At 36.1% G+C, this 22,603-nt stretch overlaps 1 protein-coding gene and 1 pseudogene across 3 annotated transcripts in view; one reads left to right on the top strand and one right to left on the bottom strand.

Annotated features, from left to right (window-relative positions):
• CTDSPL2 (CTD small phosphatase like 2) overlaps positions 1-22,603 on the bottom strand; it is a 111,201-nt gene that overhangs the window by 52,291 nt on the left and 36,307 nt on the right. For 2 of the 3 annotated variants that reach the window (XM_069105929.1, XM_069105927.1), the window contains exon 2: positions 3,439-3,558. The exons of the other annotated variant lie outside the window; for it this stretch is intronic. The gene's annotated coding sequence lies outside the window, so the exon portion shown is untranslated. The remainder of the gene's footprint in view (positions 1-3,438; positions 3,559-22,603) is intronic. 3 annotated transcript variants of the gene reach the window in all.
• On the top strand, positions 11,638-14,455 carry LOC138175477 (heat shock cognate 71 kDa protein-like; annotated as a pseudogene).

The raw sequence follows: 22,603 nt of genomic DNA, 5'->3' as shown, positions 1-22,603 counted from the left end.
GTGTCATGGACCCCTTTGGCAATCTGGTAAAAACTATGGACCCCTTCTGAGAATAATGCTTTTAAATGCACAGAATTTACAAAGGTAATAAGTTATACTGAAATAGTTAGCAAAGTATTTTTCTAAAAGCTCACAGATCATAGGTTAAGAACCTCTGTCCTTGAGACCACTAGAAAAAAAAGCTAAACGATTTTACATATATTCATGAGGGTAGTTTTTAGAAGGGAAAAAGCATATAGTAGTTAGTCAAGCAGATCACTGAAAATTGCCTCATAGGACAAATGTACATTAACAGCCAATTAGCAAGACATCAGGTCCAGGACTATGTAGTCATAGGACGAGAGATCTAGAACTGGAAGACACTTCAGAAACTTTCTAGACCAATCTCTCCTCATTTCACAGATGAGGAAACTGACCCCCATGAAAGTTAAGTGACTTGCCCAAGATCACATAGGCAGCAAATATTAAAGGTAGGATATGAACCCAGGTCCTCTTGACTATAGGACTCTAGAGTTAATGCTTAGTTCACTGTACCATGCTATGTGTATGCCTTTCTCCAACTCCTTGACTTGTATAGTCTGTGAACTTATAAAGGCTGTTTATTCTTTTTTTAAAAACATAAAACACAAAATTCAATGCTCTGACCTCTACTTCCCCAACCTGACTTCAGAGACTCCTGAACAGGTTTTTAGGATTACTGAGATAACTAGGGTATGGGATATTTGACTAATCTTAACCAAGTACCAAATGAAAATAAACTGGCAAAGAATTAAGGTGTTCTGTCAACCTTTAGACTAGAAAAGAAATAAAAAGTGTTGAAAACCAAATATCAAAATGGATTACGATGACATTTTAGTTATGTCTTCAGTTATTCTATCTACAAAAAGGGTCAAAACTGGTGTCACTCAATCAGGGTGATAAAGGCCCTGGTCATAACATGTCTCTGTTTAGGTATTCAGAGGTAGTGGAATTGAGAGCAGGAGAAGATAATCATGAATAAGGGGAACATCCCTGGTCTGGCACATCATTGCTAGAGTTTGTGGCCAGACCAAAAGAACCCTTAGTATTTCCTTATTAAGATATATCAGGTAGTCAGGGAAAACTCTGGGTACCCTGCAAGAATATCAGCCTAAGAAGACTTTAGCTGAGGACAACAGTAAGGTCCCAAGCACAACATCAGGAACCACCCCACAATTTTAAAAACTTTTATGTGGAAGCAAGGCCAGTAGACTGTTGCTTTAAGAACAGCTCATCATAAAAGATTCCCATGTGAAAATTCTTCAGGCTGGAACCGGTACACTGGGGAAAACTTCCTCAGGGTTACTAAAATTTACTTGTTAGAGAATACATAATGTTACCTTTTCCTTTAACAAAAGAACTTTCCATCTGATACATTGTGGCCAATGACTTCACACAAGTGAGAAACTGATACAAGCCCAGGAGGCTCTGCAGTGTTAAAAGAGTTTCCACAGGTTTCAGGGTGGAGTCAAAAGAAGCATGACTATCTCTTTTCTTCAGTAAAGTAACTTGGGTCCTTAGTGCCAGGGACATCTGTGCTAACATGGGGTTACACATATTTACAGATTTTGCTATGTAGGGGAAGCAACAATGGACTAGGAATCAAGAATGTTTGGTTTATTTAAATTCCAGTTCTTTCATTAGTTATTAGAACTCTAAGTCACTTGCCTCAGTTTCCTCATCTGTAAAATGGTGAAACTTATTACTTCTGAGGTAAGCAGAACACGAAACAAGAAAGGATGGACTAATATGCTAAAAAGAGCTTTGAAAAGTGCAAAGCCTATGCAAGTAATAAGCACTTCATATTCAGGAAGGTTTCCAAAATATACATATGCCAACTCTTTTCAATACATCTGAACTCCTGGGGCCAAAAAACCTTAACAAGGCTTGGGATTTCAATAAAACAACCAGGAAGTCAGAAAATATAGTTCTGTTAATTATACAAAATATAATTGCAAAAACTCAGAGGCTTCCATGTATATATTTTCACTTCAACTATACCTCATAAGCCCCCCAAAAATCACATCCAAAAATCCTTTCTAGACTACTATTCTTCTCTTATCCCAGCTTGGTCCTAAATGATCAGATTATATAACTGTGTTATAACCTCTTCACACACAGCAGCCACCATTTCTTCTTTTCATTTGTCACTATCAGCTCCAAAAGGGATTTGTTACTTAAAATTTCTTAATTTTTTTTACAGTTCTCTAGTTAGACTGCTAAATGTTGATCTACAATCCTCAGTAAGTACCTTATTCAAGACCTGGCTTATATGGACAAAAACTATGCTTAAAGTAGGGTGTTTATACTTTTTTGTGTGATCATGGTGGGCTTTTTCCTGATTCTCATTTCCTCCCTACATTTCTAGCTTTAATTACATCATTATTTATTATTTTTATTAATTCCAGATATGTATATAAACATTTTATCCTCTATTAATAAAGACCTAGACTCTAATGCTTTATATCATGGCATGGAGGTGACACAGTTTTCTTATTTAAAAGATTTTCTTACAATAATGCCTATAAAAAAGATAATTTGTATAACAAGGAATTTCACAGTCTTTTGGGAAAAACTTAATTGGGTCACATATCAGCCATGTACTATATAAGGGTCAAATTTTTTTGAGTTCCTACTAAGTATCAAGAAATCAGTTCTCTTAACTGTCAAAGAGATCCTTAATTTTTGTTATCAAACCTTCTATTTACATCCTCAGAAATAAGTACAAATGATGGCCATCCTTTCTTATTGCTAATATTTTCATGATTCTGTAACTGGTTAGAACAGATTTCATCTTAGCTTTAAAATACATATTTCATTTAATGTATTTCTCCAACTACAGGCCACACTCCTAAAATGGTATGTCTTTTAAAGAAAGCAAATATTTAGTCATATAGTGTAAAACAAAACCAATCTTAGGTCATGCTTAGGTTTTTATAAAAGCTAGACTTAAGGGAAAAGGACAACTTCTACTCACACTAACACAGTAACTCAAGTAGTTTAAAATTTTTATTAATTGTGGTTAAAAACAATTTAGGATTAAGGTTATTTTGTTGTTGTTGTTGTGGTTGAGGGGTGGAGCACAGACCTGTGATTTCATTGTGAGGAAACTCTTTCCAATATAGATCTGCAAATGCTCTACCATTTATAATCTGAGAGATCTGCCTGGAGCACTGATAAGTTAAATGACTTGGCCCCTGTCATACAGACCATATGTGTCAGAAGCAAGGACTTCAATCCAGATTTTCCTGAGTTCAAGGCTAGCTTTCTATCTATTACACCAGGTTGCCTCTCATAAGGGCTTTTTATTGAGGAAAAATACCCTGACAATAAAGTTGGTTTTAGGTAAATGTGTTTTGGGTGGCTATTATCCACCTAATACATGTGACAAAAATATTCCCCCAAATATCCATGATTAACCTGTTGAATTGGAGATGGTTCACCTCCCAATGACTTCACATGTATCTGCTTCAATCAGCTTTGGTAAATAAAATAACCAAGTCATCCCGCTCAGATTTCTGATGCAGCTGCAAGAGTAATCTGAAAAAATAGCAAAATAAGTCACTGCTTTAAAATATACAGTGTTTACCTGCTAAAATAAAATCCTAAATCTATCAATTGGTTACAAAGAATACATATTAAAATTACATAAAAATGATTCTATTTTCTAATGAAAAAGATGATAAATTGAATCTGCCCTTACGATTTTATGTCAATATAATTTAAATAAAATCCATCCTGGGTAGCCCATACTTGAACTTTTAGAATAAACAAAGTAGCAAAAATATAAACTCTAAATAAAGAACATGTACAGGTGTACACAATCTACAAATGTGAAATTATTACAAGCAATTCCCACTTTTCCATCTATATAGTATCTATAACTTAAAAGACATATTTTATTTCTTGTCTTTCACCATTTATTCCATAATTTCTATAGCAGTGACGGGATATCTTATTTTAAAATCTAAAACTCTAACATGTATCTCCAAATAATCAATGTTAAACACCCCCTAATGAAATAGTATGCCTATCCTTCCCTATCCTACAAACCTCAAGGGCATAACTTACTGTATTGACTATTCTTTAGTATCTGGGGATAGCAAAGAAATGAAGACAAAAAAAAGACCAGATTCAAAAAAGCCCATGGCCCTGCAAGTCCTCTTATTTTGAGGCCTCCAAATTTTTTAGGACACTTTTAAGTAACAGGAACTTGAATTCAAATAGTAATTTATCTAGTACTTTTATATATATATATTTTTTGGAGGGTAGAAGGCAGGGCAATTGGGGTTAAGTGATTTGCCCAAGGTCACACTACTAGGAAGTATTAAGTGTCTGAGGCCAAATTTAAACTCAGGTCTTTCTGACTCTTGGGCCAGTGCTCTAATCACTGGACCATCTAGCCGCCCCACTTTTATAATTTAATGAAGCTATAAGGACAGAGTAATGATTCTGGAAAATCCATAAAGAAAGTTTAACTTGGAGGAAAGAAAAGATTTAGAGGCCACTGTATCTGTCTTCAAATATTTAATGGGCTTTCATATAAGAAAACAGATTAGATTTGTGCTTGCCTTGGGAGATTCAGAATTTCCTAAAAATAAAGTGCTGCTAAAAGAATGGATTGCCTAATGGGACAATGTGTTCTTTATCATCATTGTTGGTCTTTTAAGTGGAAGATGGAGTCTGCTTGTCAGGGATCCTGTGAAGGTTGAACCAGATGACCTCTGAAATCTCTTCTAACTCTGATTTCGTAGCCAGTTCTCCTAATTGTCTTTTCTTATCCTTTAAAGGAACTACTGAAAATTTGAAAAAAATAACTCCTGGTCTATAATGAATTGGCTAAGTGATACAGACAATTTTCAAGAGGAAGCACACACTGTTAATATAACTGAAAAATGTTCAACCTCACTAATTATCAAAGAGGCGGAAATTCAATGAACTGTGAGGCACTAAACCTGATTCTCATCAAACACCAAAATAAAGAAAAGCAATAAGGTTGAAGGAAAACAGGTACATTCAGCCATTGTTGGTGGAATCTCAAAGGAATAGTTTTTTTCAGTAAGCAATCTAGCAGCAAAAAAAAGTAAAAACAAACAAAACAAAAAAACATACTTTAACCAAGTAATCACACTATTGGGAATGTTTCCTATAAATGTTAGTAAAAACAAGAAAAGAGCTCTCTGTTTAAAGATTTCCACAGCAATATAATTTTTAATTGCAAGATGGTAGAATAAATATGATGAACAAAGCATTACTGCTAAACAGCATAGAACAAAGTGCCAGGGCAGGTTAAAGTCATTTGAAGTTATCGATATAAAGGGGAATAAAATGAGGCCAAATTACACGCTTAGTCTGGCTGTGGCATGGAGAACAGACTGAAAGGGAAAGGGTTAAGAAGTGAGAAGCCTCTAAGAAATAAGGACTTCCCCATCACTAGCTAGAAAATTATTTTTAAAACTTCAGGGCATTAATGAAATGGGATACTATGATGCAACTAAGATAAGGATGAGGAATAAAAAAAAACTTTTATGAATAATGCAAAGTAAGAAAAAGAACCAAATGAATACTACACACATGAACTATGAACATGAAATAAGAGATGTTAAAGAGAATAAATCGACAAAGATGCTAGAGACTGAGGCAGTGATAGCTATTACGGCATTTTATGCTCTGAAATTAATTTCATAAAAATAACCACAAAGTATGTTTAGTTTTATTGATGCTTAATATTTGCTTTAAAAATATAACAGCTAGTCCAAATAGATTCTAAGAAATAAATGGGACTTCAAAGGTCATCTAGTCCAACAAGGCTCAAGGAGCTGTCACTCCTCTTAGAAGCCTTCATTCCCCTACCTACTCCTTATCATGTTAGTATCCTCTCCTTCTTTAATTTTCCTTGTACTATACTGCAAGTAACTGTGGACATGTTGTACTACTTCAGCAGAAAGCAAGATCCTTGGGGGAAAGAAACTATCCCATTCTGTCTATACACCAGTCCCAAGCAAACTGTTTTATACATAGTGGGCACAAATGTGTTCATTCAACTGAATCCTTTGTAATCTTAACTACAATTATTTTAAGTAATACACAAAAAGTGCTATTAAATTTTTATTAGTGCTAATACATAGTTGTAGATCAAATTTATGCTATAGTAGTCTTGTGATGATGTGTTTGTACACATTATTATGGTAAACTGGTGATCTCTGTATGTGTGTCATGCATTTATACTCATTTTACAGGGTTTGAAATAGTTTTAGTGTTTTAATTTTAGATACATATAGCTTTTGTTTTCCACTGAAATCTTAAAATTTCAGTGTATCATGACATTGAGGTGACCTTAGGATCTCAAAGATCATTCTAGCAAAAGCACAAACTATGGTAGATGCTATTAGAGCAAAAGATGAAGTATGGACTCGATCTCACAAAGTACAGAGAAGTGTATTAATCAGAAGGTTGGTTATGAAGTGATGAATTATTTTAGCTAAAGCAACTCATAAAGGCTATCATTTAAGAAACTAAAAGGTTATCTATACTGGTTGAAGAATGTCATGTTATGATTAAAATACTGTTTTCACATCCTTGCTTTTTGTGCCATCTTTTTGGTCCACATCCATGTTTTATTTGATGTTAATTTCTTGGTCAAGAATACAACCCACAATTATAACAGTTCCTATAGGAAAATATAATCTGCTATAAAATATGGTTTATAGTAACGTAATGCCACAAACAGTATGAATTGCCTACATATGGATGACTTATTTTTAGGGTACCAGATTTATATAAGTATGACCTAGACTGGTATTAGTTTGCATTCACTTAGCACATATCAACTGTTAGTCCAAAACGGTATCGGATAGCAGGAAGGAACTGGGCTAAGAATATCACTTGACATATATATCTAACAAGGCAGAAAATACATGGATAAATGACTTAATTATATCCCTCATAACTCACATAGTTATCTAATACAAGTACCTTTGGGGCTAAGATCTAAAATGCTAAAGTTCCAAAGGAACAACAGAGACAAGGCCCAAGAAATTAGATTTAATTGGGTGCACTGGATGAATAAAGCATTACTGCTAAACAGCATAGAACAAAGTGCCAGGGCAGGTTAAAGTCATTTGAAGGATATAAGGAGGAATAAAATGAGGTCAAATTGCATGATTAGTCTGGCTGTGGCATGCAGAACAGACTGAAAGGGAAAGGGATAAGAAATGAGAAGCCTCTAAGAAACAAGCATTTCCCCTTCACTATAAGTTTTCTAGTAGTACCTGGCTTACCACTTATTTGAAATGCTACAAGATACAGGTTGGACTAAAGTTCATTCTAGTCAGTCAATAAGCATTTATTAAATGCTGTGGCGCTGTGCTAAGTGCTGGGTTTACAAAAAGGTGCAAAAGAGTCCCTGTTCTCAAGGAGCTCAAAACCCAATGGGAAAGACAAGAAAACAAAAATACACAAACAAGCTATATATAAGATTTAAAATAAGAGGGAAGGCACTAAAATTAAGAGTGGTTAGAAAAGGATTTAAAGGATAAGAGATGAGGGAGAAGAGGGAGCTTACAACCAATGGCCTCAAATTTTTTCTGGAAAATATGAGGCAAAGTTCTCAGCTGAGAGGATAGGAGTAGGAGAACAGGGGTTAGGGAGATGGGGTAGAAGAGGAATAAAAGGTTTGGAAGAGCTGCTGTAGAGAATGGGATACTGAGATGCTAAGGGAGGTGTAGAAGAAAGATTGACAAGTAGTAGTGAGGCCCTAGTTGAGGTTGTGTGACATGAATTTGTACTGGAATCAGTCAGAATGGTTGTGTAAGATTTTCTCTACCTTCATTCAGCAGCAAGCATGAAGGAGCAAAGGAAGTGGGATCAAAGGCTGAGGCCTGGCTGGTTGTAACTGGCAATGTAAGAGATTGAGGGATTTAAGAAATGACAGTGTAGAACTGAACTGGCTTACCACAGGGTCAAGATAAGGAAAAGGAGGAGTATGGCTAATGCAGGAATGACAGTCTTGTAGAGAACTGAAGGATCTAGGGATTGGAAGTCTTGGTGTAGATGAAGAGTAAGATTCGGTAAGAGAAAGGAGAAGTGGAAGATAATCAGATAAAAAAATTTCAGAATTTTTTAACATGGAAGTAGTGCATGTGTGGATGATAGAAAAAAAATCAAAGGTATCTTTGTATTTGACTGAAGTAGGATGAAGGAATGTCATGGAAACTGAGTAAATTGAAGACCTGGGAGGTTAGAGTGCTTGAGAAAGTCAATATGTATGTTGAAGTCCCCTCAGTTGAGAGTAGGAGTTAAGGAGGAAAGAAAAATTGTGAGCCAGGTACTGAACTCACCAAGAAAAGAATATTGATGTTGGTGGAGCTATGAACTGGTCCAACTATTCTAGAGAATAATTTGGAACTATGCTGAAAGAGCTAAAAAACTCTGCATATACCCTTTGACCCAGCAATACTACTACAAGGTCTATATCCCAAAGAGATCAAAGAAAAAGGAAAAGGACCTACATGTCTAAAAATATAGCAACTCTTTTTGTGCTGGCAAAGAATTGGAAATTAAGGGGATACCCATCAATTGGGGAATAGCGAGATGGAACAAGATGTGGTATACAACTATGATGGAACACTATTGTGACATAAGAAATTATGAGGTCGATGGTTCCAGGGGGAAAAAAAAACAGGGCGGCTAGGTGACACAGTGAATAGAGTTCCTGGAGTCAGGAGGACCTGAGTTCAAATCTGACCTCAGACACTTAACACTTACTAATCATGTGACTTTGGGCAAATCACTTAACCCCAATTGCCCTGCCTCCTCCCTCCAAAAAAGCAAAAAACAAAATAAGACAAAACCTGGAAAGACTTATATGAACTCATGCAAAGTGAAGCAAGTAGAATCAGCAGAACATTGTACACAGTAATAACATTTTTTCTTTTTTGAAATTCTGAGTTCTCTCCTGCCTACCTCCCCATCTACCCATTGAGAATACAAGCCACAAGATATCAAAAACATATGTTTAATCATGCAAAACCTATTTCTATACATGTTGAACAATAAATAAAAAATAAAGAAAATGAAAAAACATGCTTCAATCTGCACTCAGAGTTTATCAGTTCTCTCTGGAGGTAGATAGCACTTTTTATCACAGGACCTTTGGAAGTGTCATGGATCATCATGTTGATCCGAGGAATAAAGTCTTTTATAGTTGGTTATCTCAACTGTGGGCTTTTTTTTTTTTTTTGCACCATGGCTAATATGGAAATAATTTTTATGACTTCAGATCAGGGGTAGGGAACCTACAGACTTGAGACCATAAGTCCTCAAGTGTGGCCCTCTGACTGAATCCAAGTTTTACAGAACAAATCCTTTTATTAAGGGAATTTGTTCTGTGAAATATGGATTCAAAGGGTCCTTCAGGACCCATGTGAGAACCTATGTAGAGGGCCACATGTGGCCTCAAGCCTGCAGGTTCCCCACCCCTACTTCAGATGTATAACAACAACAGTCCCTAACCTGAAAAAGCTGGCCATAAAATGGGAACAACACACAAAATAAAGCTAAAGAGAAGGTGGGGAGGAGGGAAGAAGAGATAAGAGAGAAGAGCAGAGAATAAGGATCAAAGAAATTTAAATTGAGTGAGTACAGTAGAGACCAAAGGAGTCAATATGTGTGCTCCTAGGTGTGAAATGAGCTCCTTAACTGGAGGTTGCTAGTTCAGGGCTCTACCCTCCAATGAGGGGCAGAGGGTACTGATGAGGTGTGAGTAACAAGAGTAACAAGGATGAGTTGAATCTTGCAAAATGATGAGATTTCCCAATGATGAGATTACTAGGGGCATGATGGAGAGGTCAAAGAAATCCAAAATGAATGCAGGTGGAGAAGCCAAAGAAGTCAGAAATGAGTGCAGTCAGGTAGGAAGTAAAGTGATGTTTTTATCTCCCCTTCTTAAATAAAGGCTGAGGAGCTTATGGCTTCACTTTCCAATCAGAGAGGCAAGTACAGCTCATCTCTCTCCCAAAACTACTCCAAAAAAGATCAAAGAGAACAGTGACACTGGCCTCCTTGAACAAGACATGGCATCTCTCAACTCTAGGTATTTTCATTGTTTCCCATGCCTGAAATTCCCTCCCTTTTAATGTCTGTATCCCAGTTTCCTTTAAATCACAGCTAAGACTCATCTTTATTATTACTGGTAAGACACTTTACCTTTATTCCCCTTAATGGGGATATTAATTATGTCCAATTTATTATGTATATATGTGTTCTGTGCATAGCTGTTTTCAGGATGCCTCTCCCATTAGATTATGAGATCCTTGAAAGAAGAGGTTGGCCTTTGCCTTTCTTTGTATACCCAGCACTTACCACGATGCCTGGCACATAGCAGGTAGCAGGCATCTAATAAATATTTACTGACCTGTGGGGATCCAACCAAGAAGGCCCACACAAAGTCTATCAGCACAGAGAATGTGCTGGACTCTGAGAAACTGTGTCCTGAGAAAAGGAGTATCCAGCCTAAGGCTCTGTACAAGGCAGAAGAACAGAGAAGCTAGTGTCTCTGACCTTAGATCATATTAAGTCCACAGAACTAGGCTGAAACCTGCAGTTAAGTAATGATGGCAAGAAGGTCAGACTAAGGGTGTATAGTTCTGTTGATCTGAATGCCTGCAGAGTCTTCCACAGAGCAGAAGGGGATGAAGCCAGCAGTAGTCTACTATAGCTCCAACCAGGAACAAACCTTATAGTTCTTGTGTTGCTCAGAGTCAAACATGAGTCAAAAGCTTTCAAAGCTCAGACATGGAAGTGATAAGACTTTGACTTGCATCAGATGTGTAACCCTTATAGCTTAGTACAAGAGGCACAAAACTTTACCCGAGTAACAGAACTGGAAATCATAACTGACAAAATATAAGTTAACGAATCCAGGATAAAACAGAAAAGAACTTCAAATGAATAAAATATAAGTTACTTCTCATATAAAAAAACAACTGATTTGGAAAACAAGTCAAGAAGAATCTAAGAATCGGTGCACTATCAGAAAGACACGACCAAAAAAATAATAATAAAACAAGGGCCTAGATATTATATATGATGAAATATTCCCAGTGATTTATTAGAATGAGAAGACAAAAGTAAAAACAGAATCCACCAGTCATTACCGGAAAGAAAACCCAAAATAAAAACTTCAAGGAACATCATAACTAAAACCCAGAGTTTCCAGTTCAAAGAAAAAAAATACTGCAAGCAGTCAGTCAGAAAGAGAGTTCAAATTCTAAGGAGTCACAGTTAGGATAACACAAGATCTGGCAATTACCACCACTATAAAGAAGAGAGCTTGGAATATTATATTCTAAAAGGCAAAAGATAAGAGTAATACCACCAAGGATAACTTGTGAAAAAGTGTGACCTTCAATGAAACAGAATGCTTAGATTTCTAAACATTCCTGATAAGAAAGAACCAGATAAGTACTGAGAAATGTGAACACAGAAATCAAGAAAAATATAAAAACGTTAAATATGTGTACAATTGGAAAGGACTATAAGGGTCTACTCAGCACAGCAGTAGCCCATCTTGCTCCACAGTGACCAGCTATGAGCTTCAATGCCTCAGCAACAATATGACAGGGACCCACAGTTGGCACTGTTCATGTCACCACACATTCCTATGCGGTAGTCTTTCAACATGGGAAAGTAAAGATCATTGCTAGTGAACAAGAAAACAGGACCACCTTAAACCATGTTGTGTTCACCAACACAGAACCTTTAATAAGTGATGATGCAAAGAATCAAGCTGCAATGAACCCCACCAACATAGTCCTTTATGCCAACTGCCTAATTTGGTTGCAGATCTGATGATACAGTTATACAATGAGACACAATGCAGGCAGATCTAAGGCCAACTGGAGTACAAAGGGGAGACCAAAAGTTTCTATCCAGAAGAAGTATCTTCTGTGGTCTTGACCAAAAGGAAAGAAATTGCTGAAGCTTAACTTCGAAAGACTGTCACATCACAGTACCAGCCTACTTCAAGGATTCCCAACATCAGGCCACCCAAAATGTTAGAACCATTGCTGGTCTCAATATGCTCCAAATCATCAACGAACCTGCTTATTGCTAATGCTGCTGCTATTGCTTATGGTTTGGGGAAAAAGGTTGGTGCTAAAAGAATCGTGTAGGTGTTTGATCTTGGAGGGGGTACTTTCAAAATCTCCATTCTTACCACCGAAGATGGCATCTTTTGAAGTCAAGTCCATAGCTAGGGACACCCACTTGAGTGGGGAAGACTTTGAAAACTACGTAGTCAACCATATGAAGCACAAGCACAAGAAGGACATCAGTGAAAACAAGAGGGCTGTCCAGTATCCACATGCTTCTTGCAAAATTCATACTCTCTTCTAGCACCCTTGCCAATACTGAGACTGACTCCCTCTATAAAGGTATCAACTTCTGTGCCTATTTTGAAGAGCTGAATGCTGACCTCTTCAATGGCACACAGGACCTTGTAGAAAACGTACTAATAGATGCCAAGCTAGATAAATCACAGATTCATGACACTGTCTTGATGAGTTCCACTTGGATCACCCAAATCCAGAAACTTCTAAAGAACTTCTTCAATGACAAGGAGTTCAGCCAGAGTTTTAATCCTAATGAAGTAATGTTGCCTGTGGTACAGCTAGCCAGGCTGCCATCTTTGTGTGGAAATAAATCTGAAAACGTGCAGGATTTGCTCCTGTAGAACATCACTCTTCTTTCCCCTTAGAATTGAAACTAATGATGGAGTTATGACAGTTCTGATCAAATGCAATACCACTACACTTATCAAGCAGACACAGACCTTTACCACCTATTTGGGCAATGAGACTGTTTTGTCCATCCAGATTTATGAAGGTGAGAGGGCTGACAGATGATAACCTGCGAGGCAAGTTTGAGCTCACAGGAATCCCCCTGCCCTCAGAGGCATTCCTCAGATTGAACTTACATTTGACATTGAAGCAAATGACATCCTCAATGTTTCTGCTGTGCCTAAGAGCACAGAAAGGAGAGTAAGATTACTTACTGACAAAGGTGGTCTGAGAGAAGAAGACATTGAGCCTATGGTTTAGGAGGCTGAGAAATACAAAGTAGAAGATGAGAAACAGAGAGAAATTCTTCCAAGAATTCTCTTGAATCTTATGCTTTCAACATGAAGGCTACCATAGAGAGTGAGACCTGGAAGGCAAAACTGGTGAGGAAGACAAACAAAAGCTACTTGACAAATATACTGAAATAATCAATTGGCTGGATAAGAACCAGACTGCTGAGAAGGAAGAATCTGAGCATTAGTAGAAAAAACTGGGGAAGGTCTGCAACCCTATCATCACTAAGCTGTACCAGAGTGCAGGGGGCAAGCCAGTAGGTTACCAGGGGGTGGAGCAGTCTCATCTAGAAGTGCTTCTTGTGGACCAACACTGAAGAGGTCAACTAAACGCCCCAGAAGAAAGGGCATTCCACACAACTTTCCAAAAATTGAAGGACTCAAATTTGTAGCCAAGGCAGTGGCAGTTTAAAAGAAGGATTTAATGTGCATACCCTTTGACCCAGCAATACCACTTCTAGGGCTCTATCCCAAAGAGATCATAAAAATGGGAAAAGGACCCACATGCACAAAAATATTTACAGCAGCTCTCTTTGTGGTGGCCAAGAACTGGAAATTGAGGGGATGCTCATCGACTGGGGAATGGCTGAACAAGTTATGGTATATGAATATAATGGAATACTACTATACTATAAGAAATGATGAATAGGCAGCCTTCAGAAAAACCTGGAAAGATTTATATGAACTGATGCTGAGTGAAGTGAGCAGAACCAGGAGAACATTGTACACAATAACAGTCACAGTCTGTGATGACTGATTTTGATAAGAATTAGCCCTTCTCGGCAATGCAAGGGCCTAAAACAATTCTAGAGGATTCATGGCAGAAAACGCCATCCACATCCACAGAAAGAACTATGGAATCTGAATGCAGAGTGAAGCAGATCATTTTATTTTTTATTTTCTTCTTTCTCGTGGTTTCTCCCATTTGTTATAATTCTTCTATACAACATGACTAATGTGAAAACATGTTTAATGGGAATGTATATGTAGAGCCTATATCAGATTGCAGGCCATCTTGGGGAGGGAGGGGGAAAAATTTAAAACTTATAGAAGTAAATGTTGAAATCTAAAAATAAATAAATTAAATTAAAAACAACAACAACAATAAGGTAACATTTAAGCCACTATGTAAATCTGGGCATTCTAAATACTTAAATGTGTGCAGAAGGAGAGAAGTGAAGAATATTACGTTTTATCAGTACTGCAAACAAGTGAAAATGCAATTCTTGTCCAGGAGAACAAAATCTATTTAAAACTGGCATCATTAAAAAAAAAAAAAAGGACTATAGAGGGGATTAAATAAAACAGTGGGCCCAGAGACTCTTTTGTTAAGTCTTAATGATCTTAAAAGAAGAAAAGGGAAGAAGATTTACAATCACACAATCTTGGTGAGAAAGAAGACCACTATATAAACAATAAGGAAGTGTGGGAGTACATAAGTTGAATCTTACCTTCATTTAACCTGGTGAAAGGGGGATAGAATACACACAGAATTTAGTGAAGAAATACATGCAACTCAACAAGCAAACAGGAGGTAATTGGTGGAGAGAAAAGGGAATAAAAGAGAAGGTAGAACGAGAAAGGGGTAAGTCAATAGCAAAACAAACTATAACCTTAGAAGGTAGATTGTGAAGGAGGTTCAAAAGGAATTAGAATAGAACCTCTGATTGGTATCTAGATAAAGGGAAGAGAGGAAAGGCAGAGGAGTGGAAGCAGACTATACCAAATTTAGATTACTAAAGATCTTTTCTTTTTTATAAAGATCATAACTATAACTGAATGAGATTGACAAGTCCATAAATCAAAAAAGTTTTAACAGAATGGATTAGAAGCAAGAATTCAACAATGTTCAAGAAACATGCCTGAAACATTTACATAGTTTGGAGCAGAATTTTTTATCATGTTTCTGCTGAACTATTAAAACAGCAACAACATAATCTCAAGACCAAAGCAAAACCAAAAATAGTTAAAAAAAAAGATACAGGGAAATCATACTGTTTAAAGACATCATAGACAACAAATTAACAGTAGTAATAAATATGTACCAAATGGAATAGCATTTAACTACTTAAACTCAAAGTTAAATGAGTTGTAGACAGTAAAACTGTAATAGTCTGAACGGTCTTTTAGACCTAGATAACTGAACCCTTCAACCCCCACCCACCCCTAAGGAAGAAGAGAAGAAAAGGGGAGGGGGGAGAAGACATGAATACAATTATTTGAAAAGATATGATAGATCACTGGAGATTACTATGCAATTTTTTTTTTTTTTACAAAAACTGGTCATGTATTATTAGGTCTCATGAAAACCTCACAAACACAGAAAAGTAAAAATGCAAAACATATACTTTACTGACATGATAAAAATTATATTGAGTAAAGGGCCACTGAAGAAACAATTAAAAAAAAAAGAACTGGTGAGTCAAAGAACAAAGCATAGAAACAATAATTTGATTTTTTAAAAAAAAGTAACAATGAGACAACATAACGTTTGTGGATTGTGGTCAAAACAGTTCTTAGTGAGGAATGCATAATCATAAATTCTTTTATCAATAAAAGAGCAAGAAAAGGTCAATGAATTGGATATGTAATTAAAGACCAAAACAGAAATTCTGAAAATCAAATAGGTTAATAAAATTGAAAGTTAAAAAAAAAAAATACCCAACAGATCTACCACTCAATCAAAATCCTGGCAACTGTTATCTAAAGATCTCCAGAACATTCCCATTTCTTCCTCAAATAGTTTGGTAACTGACTCAATTTTCCTCTCCTCCTCAACTTTTGTCCACTTTGACAAGACTTAGACATACATGACTCTCCTTCAAAACAACCTAACCTCCTAGTTCCTAGACTTACTCATTTTCCATGACTTAATCTTCTACCCCATCTCAGACACAGATAGTCATACTTCTGATCTTGCCATCACCTATAAATGTACCACCCCTCCTATTTCAGGAACTCCGAAATCCTTTTAATCTGATCACAATCCACTTGATTTCCACTTCTTCCTCTGTTTTCCTACTCTTTATCTTCTACACCATGACCTCCAAGCCCTTGACCCCCTCAGTTCTCTTCCAGGTAGGTCATCATTCCATATATTAGCCATACTCTTTTCCTCATCTTGAACCCTTGGTGAACCAGTTTAATTTCACATTGACCTTTTCTCTAGAATCCCTTCCCCCCTTATATCACTGGTTGTACCCAGCCAAAACTCTGCCTTTCATCACTCCCACCATCTGTTGCCTTTGCTCCTACACAAGTGCTGCTGATTGAAAGTCAAAAAAAAAATCACATAACCAACCTGACTAGGTACACTACAAATTTATGTTATATAATCTGAAATGGGCCCTCACTGATGCTATGCAATCGTTTTATATCTTCCTAATTAACTCAATATCTCACTCACCATAGAGGTTCTTCCAAACCTTTTCATCCTTCAAACTTCGCATGGTCCCCCTCCACCTCAGCTGAAAACCTTGCCTCATATTTTATAAAAAAAAAACTGAAGTCATTCATATATAGTTTCCTCTCTACCCCCCTTCCCAGCTCCTTATCTCATACCACTCAAATGTCTTCTGCTACTCCTTCACTCATCTTACACAATGAAGTGGAATTTCTATGTCAAAGTCAACACCTCCACATGCTCAAGTGATTTCATTCTATCCTATTTCCTCAGATTGCCCCCTTTGCCAGTTGTCTTCAATCTTTCCCAGTCCATTAGCTGCTTCCCTACTGCTTACAAACATGTTCCTGTCTCCCCTCATCCTCAAAAATTCTCTCCTGATCTACTCATCCCCCTCTAGCTATCATTCCGTATCTCTCTCCTTTTCCTGACTAAACTCCTTAAGAAGGTCTTTTATAATTACTGCCTCAAATTCCTCTCCTCCCACCACTCTCTGGTTTCAATTACCAAAGTGAAATTCATAAAGCATATGTCTGACCATTTCACACACCCCCCACACACCCACCCCCCCTTCAATAAACTCTAATGGTTCCTCCTAAAACCACCAGGATGAAATACAAGATTCTCTATTTGACATTCAAAACTCCTTTATAATCTCCCCCCACCTTTCTAGTCTTACACATTCCACCTCCCCACATATCCTTCAAATCCAGTGACATTTGCCTTCCTGCTATTCTTTCTACAAGGCACTTTGATCTTCCACCTGTGGGCATTTGCACTAGGTGTCCCCCATACCTAGAACCCTTTCCTCCCTCCTGGCTTCCTCCAAACCCAGCCAAAATCCCATTTTCTACAGGAAGCCTTTGCCAATTCCTTTTAATTCTTGTGCCTTCCCTTTGTTGTTAATTTTCCATTCAATTTCCATGTAGCCTGTTTGTATATAGTTGCTGGCATCCTACATTAGATTGTAAGCACCTCTAGGGCAGGGACTATCTTTTCTTGTATCTCCTATGCTTTTAGCACAGTGCCTGGCACATAGTAGGTGCTTAATAAATCTTTACTGACTGATAACAAATAAAATTAAGTCTTTTTTTGGGGGAAAATAAACCATTAGTTAATTTGATTTTTTCTAAAAAAGCAAAAAATTACCAGGATCAAAATAAAAAAGAACTGAAAACAAATAATGGAAAAGTATTAGAAACTATTTTGTTCAACTATACACTAATAAAACAATTAAATAAAATGCAAGATTATTTATATAAACATTAAAATGTCTAGATTAACCAAACATGAAATAGAGAATTATGGATGTAATAGAATATTATTATGCCATAAGAAGTAATGAACAGGACAGTTTCAGGAAATTTGTATAGCCTGATGTAAAATAAGGTGAATAGAACAAAGAGAACAATTTATACAAGACTGAAACACTTAAAAACTCTGATGTAGTCAGTGTTTATGATTATAGAGCACAGATGATGAAACATGCTGTGCACGTTCTAAAGGGCAGGTGGAATTCAAGGTTTGAATGAGATGCATTTTTTTAATGTGGCCAATATGGTAATTAATTTTCCTATACATACTTGCTAGGAAGGTTTTTGTTTTTCTGCAATCAATGGAATGAGGAAGTTGTAAAATTTAGGCAAAGAAAGTAAATGCTTGCTAATTGAAAAAAAAAGTTCACATGAGAGATTACAATCTAATTTGAGTGTTGGTGGTGGGAAGTGAGAAACTCATACAAGTCAGAAAAATTTTAAACACAAAGAAGATGCAAAGTAGCAGAGATTAGAGGAAGTGATCACTTGGGGGCATTAGAAGATTGATCAGGAACCCCTTTAATGCAAAAAGTGACACCTGAGTTGGTCCTTGGAAAAGGAGAGGTTGGCAATACAAAAAAGATTTGGAAAACAGATTTATTTTAGAAATAGGGAATGGAATGAGCAAAGGCAAAGGAGAGGCAGCAGTTAACTGAGGGAACAGTGAGTTTAGTCCAATAAGAGACTGCCTGAAAAGAAATAATAGCTAATTAAAGACCAGAAAGATAGGGTGGAGCCAGATTGTAAAACACCTTAAGCTAAAAAAAAGTCTCCATATTACAAACAACTGAAACCCTCTTTCAGGATTTTAAGCAAGGGAATACTGTAGCAAGATCTATTTGCAAGGAAAATTACTTTAAAGATGGATCTAAGGGTAGAAGAAACTAGAGAGTGGAACTGGGAGGCCACTACAATATTCTAGGTTAAAATCTCCAAATGGGTAAGTGATTAAATGATCCAAATGGTCAAAGGACATGAGAAATGAGTTAAGCATACTTTGTTTGAGAACTGTTAGACACCATAAGAAAGATGTTACCAAAAATTAGAGAAATGGAAATAAAACAACTAAAAAGTGACTCCAATATCCATATCTTCTGACCCAGAGATCCTACTGCAAAGCATATACCCCTAAAGAAGTTAAAGACTGAAATAAAACTAGCCGTGTAACCTTGGGCAAGTTACTTAACCCAAATTGCCCTCCAAAAGGCAAAACAAAAAAAAAAACAAACAAAAAGTTTTAGGGGTGGCCAGGTGGCGCAGTAAGAGTGCCAGCCCCGGAGCTGGAAGACCTGGGATCGGTTCTGGCCTCAGATACTTGGCACCTGCACAAAATAACTGGCCATGTAACCTTGAGCAAGTTACTTGACCCTAATTGCTTAAAAAAAAAAAAAAGAAAAGGAAACAAAACAAAAAAAATTGAAATACAGCACCACACCCAGAAATAATAACTGGCCGTGTAACCTTGAGCAAGTTACTTAACCCCAATTGCTTAAAAAAAAAAAAATTGAAATAAAGACCAAAATACTTATCAAAATATTAATTACAGCACTATCTGTGGTAGCTAACAACTAGAAACAAAGTACATGTCACTGATTTGAAAAAGCTATACAAACAGTGATGCATGAATGTAAGGAAATATTACCACATTGTTAAAAAGCAACAAATAAGAAGAATTCAGAGACAAGAAGTGATGGCAAAATGAAGGAAGCAGAATGGTGAAATAATATACAAAATGATAACATAAGCAGAAAGAACAATAAAATAAACTCAATCACAGGACAAAGGTTGGTTCCAGAGAAGAGCTGCAAAAATGCAACTTCCTCCTTCACTGAAGAAGATGGGGATGATCAGTACATGGGTATGGAAGCAAACAGATATTGTAAGGAACAATGTGTTGCTTGGTTTTTATGAACTGTTCAATTTTTTTTAACCTTTATTATAAATGAAGGCTCAAGGAGTAGAATGGGGAGGAAGGACACATTCAGAAATAAATGTGATGTAAAAACAAAAAGTAGCCATAAAAAAATTAAAGAATAATAGTAATCCAAGTAGGAAGGAGGACCTGAATCAAGTTGGTTACTGTGTGACTAAGATACGACAGAGAATGTAGCAGGAAGAGTGGAACACTTAAGTGGACAGAAAAGGATGGATTTAAAGGATATTGCAGAGAAAGAACTCACAGGATTGGTAAAGTGAATGGATATAGGGAATGAATGACATTCATTCAATGATGGATGGCATTGCCATCTGTATTGGAAATAAATCAAAAAGATCTACAGGTCTTATTAGGCCAGCAGCTAGATCCTCCTATTTGTGTGCATCACCCACTACAACAGAATGTAAGCTCCTTAAGAGCTGAGGCTATTCTTAATTTTATATGTGTAAACTTCATGTTTAGCACAGTATTTCGCACACAGTTTAAGTATTTAGAAAATGCTTTACCATTCTCTCTTTCATGAAAGAGAGAGTTGAAGAATCTGAGGTTTTCACAGTTTGGGTAGTTTTCATCAATTATAACAGGGATAAAACAACAGACTATAACAACAATACTATAGAGAAGTCTGATATTTATAAGCTGTTTAACCATTTGCAAACCACTTATCTGTAAAACAGGGATACTACTTAGTATAAATCTTTCCAAAAGTTATTGTGTCACTCATATGAGGTAATGTATCTATAACAATGGTATCAAACTCAAAGAGAAATAAATCTTTGCCAGCAGCATATTATCTCAAAAAAACACAAATTAACAATACCCATGTTTTATTTTTATTTGTTTTGATGGGGCACCATGCATTCAACACTTATGCTCTAAAGCAATTTGCAAATTTTAAAATGCTATTTAAGATTTAGTAATTATTATTAAGTTTGGAGGAAGAGTTTCTATTAATAATCCCCTTCATTCCCAAATCCTTACTCATCCCTTTGAAAAATTTTTTAATCATCTTACTCTTTTGTAAAGACTTGTGTTTCAATAAATTTTAATATTCACACTGATACAATTTTTTTCTTCTCTTCTAGTGTCTTGGCTTTACTAGGAATTATTTAAAATATATCAAATGATGAACAAGTTGAACAGTCTGGTATTTTTTATATTCTAATAAAAATTTCATTCTCAAGATTTAAAAATATTTCCTTAAAGTATAAAATTAGTATTTCAAACCCTCATAAATGGTATACCTCAAATGATATCAAATGCACAGGTTATGAGCTCTTTCTTTAATGATCAAGGGTCAGCAGTATGAACACCAATTACTGTACTTTATTAAAATAAATGCTGCCCTTTGGGTTGAGATCTGTAGGGCTGTCTAATACTAAACAGACTCAGATTGTTTTGATTTTATGAGTTCTTGCATCTACTTTTACTAGTTTTTCTGTCTCTGGCTATATCAACTTTTTGTTTTTGCTGTTGCCACTAGCAACTTTCCTCATAATTTTCTAATTTGTCTATTTTAATCTCTTCTAAACAGAAAAATCAGATAACCAAATTATTCCTATACTTAAGTTCCCAAGGGCTTTAATATATATAAGCATTTAAAAATCTATATTGGCTTCTCAAAGGCTTTTTATTTTTAAACTTATTTTCTGCTTTTGGCTTTGTTCCATATAGAAGAAGCTAATCATTAAGTAATCTCCAAATGAAAGAATATCTATGAAAACATACAAAATAGCAACATTTATTTTTGTCATATTTCTTCATTTAAGTTGAAAGTAATTTGAGGGTAGCAAAAGTATCTTTGTCCTTGTTCTCTGTTTCCTTATACACGATGAAGAGGGACAGAGTAATGACCATTCAACATTGATTTATGTAGAGTGAAACAATAGATTTTTAATTATTCCCACATTTTATAGCTATGTAACTGTGAAAGTGACAACTTCTAAAAGTCTCATTTCCTCTCATTTGTAAAATGGGGATTACATATTACCTGTAAAATGGGGATAACACACTATCTATATCATAGTATAGTTTTAAGGAAAAAAATACCACATAAAGATGAATTATTACTGTTCTTTTATATTACTGTTTCTCTTTCTACACATAAAGTCCTACTCCAATATCTCATAGGTGAATAACCTTGAGTTTTTAAAAGTTATTGCCAGCAGATCACAAGCTCTGGCAGTCTACTATATAAAAGCTTTTGAGTATTTTCATAGGAAGAATCTACTGTTTAAGATGCAACTTCATTGATTATAGAGAATTCATCATCAGTAGTCTGGCCACTTTGTGAGGAATTCTTTGGCCATGTTAACTTATGAAAAAAAGAATAATTAGAGAAGCGAAGTCCCTTTTTACTTCCATAGTGATAGTGGGAGACTGACATGAAGGAGTAAATGATGCTAAGAATCACTTTTAGAGAATTTATAAACCCTACCTCAACTGTAAATATTTTAAATATAACATTTTCTAGTAATCAATGAATCAATACCCTTTGGAAAGAAAAACTTCAATATGAACATTCACATGATTAATGAAATCAGAAGACATGGAAATTGAAGCTAAAGAAAGTTGTCACAATTTCTCCTTAAGAAGTAAAAAAGTTTGGGGCAGCTAGGTGGCACAGTGACTAAAGCACCCGGCCTGGAGTCAGGAGAACCTGAGTTCAAATCCAGCCTCAGACTCTTAAAACAAAATCTAGCCATTTGACCTTGGGCAAGTCACTTAATCCCAATTACCCTACCAAAAAGCGGAGAAGGAGAAGGAGAAGGAGAAGGAGAAGGAGAAGGAGAAGGAGA

Source organism: Petaurus breviceps, unplaced genomic scaffold, assembly GCF_028583685.1.
Source record: "Petaurus breviceps papuanus isolate PSGF00001 unplaced genomic scaffold, PetGlider_PUasm1.0 77, whole genome shotgun sequence".
In the NCBI taxonomy this organism is placed as follows: Eukaryota; Metazoa; Chordata; class Mammalia; order Diprotodontia; family Petauridae; genus Petaurus; species Petaurus breviceps.
This window is presented reverse-complemented; position numbering and strand designations above follow the sequence as displayed.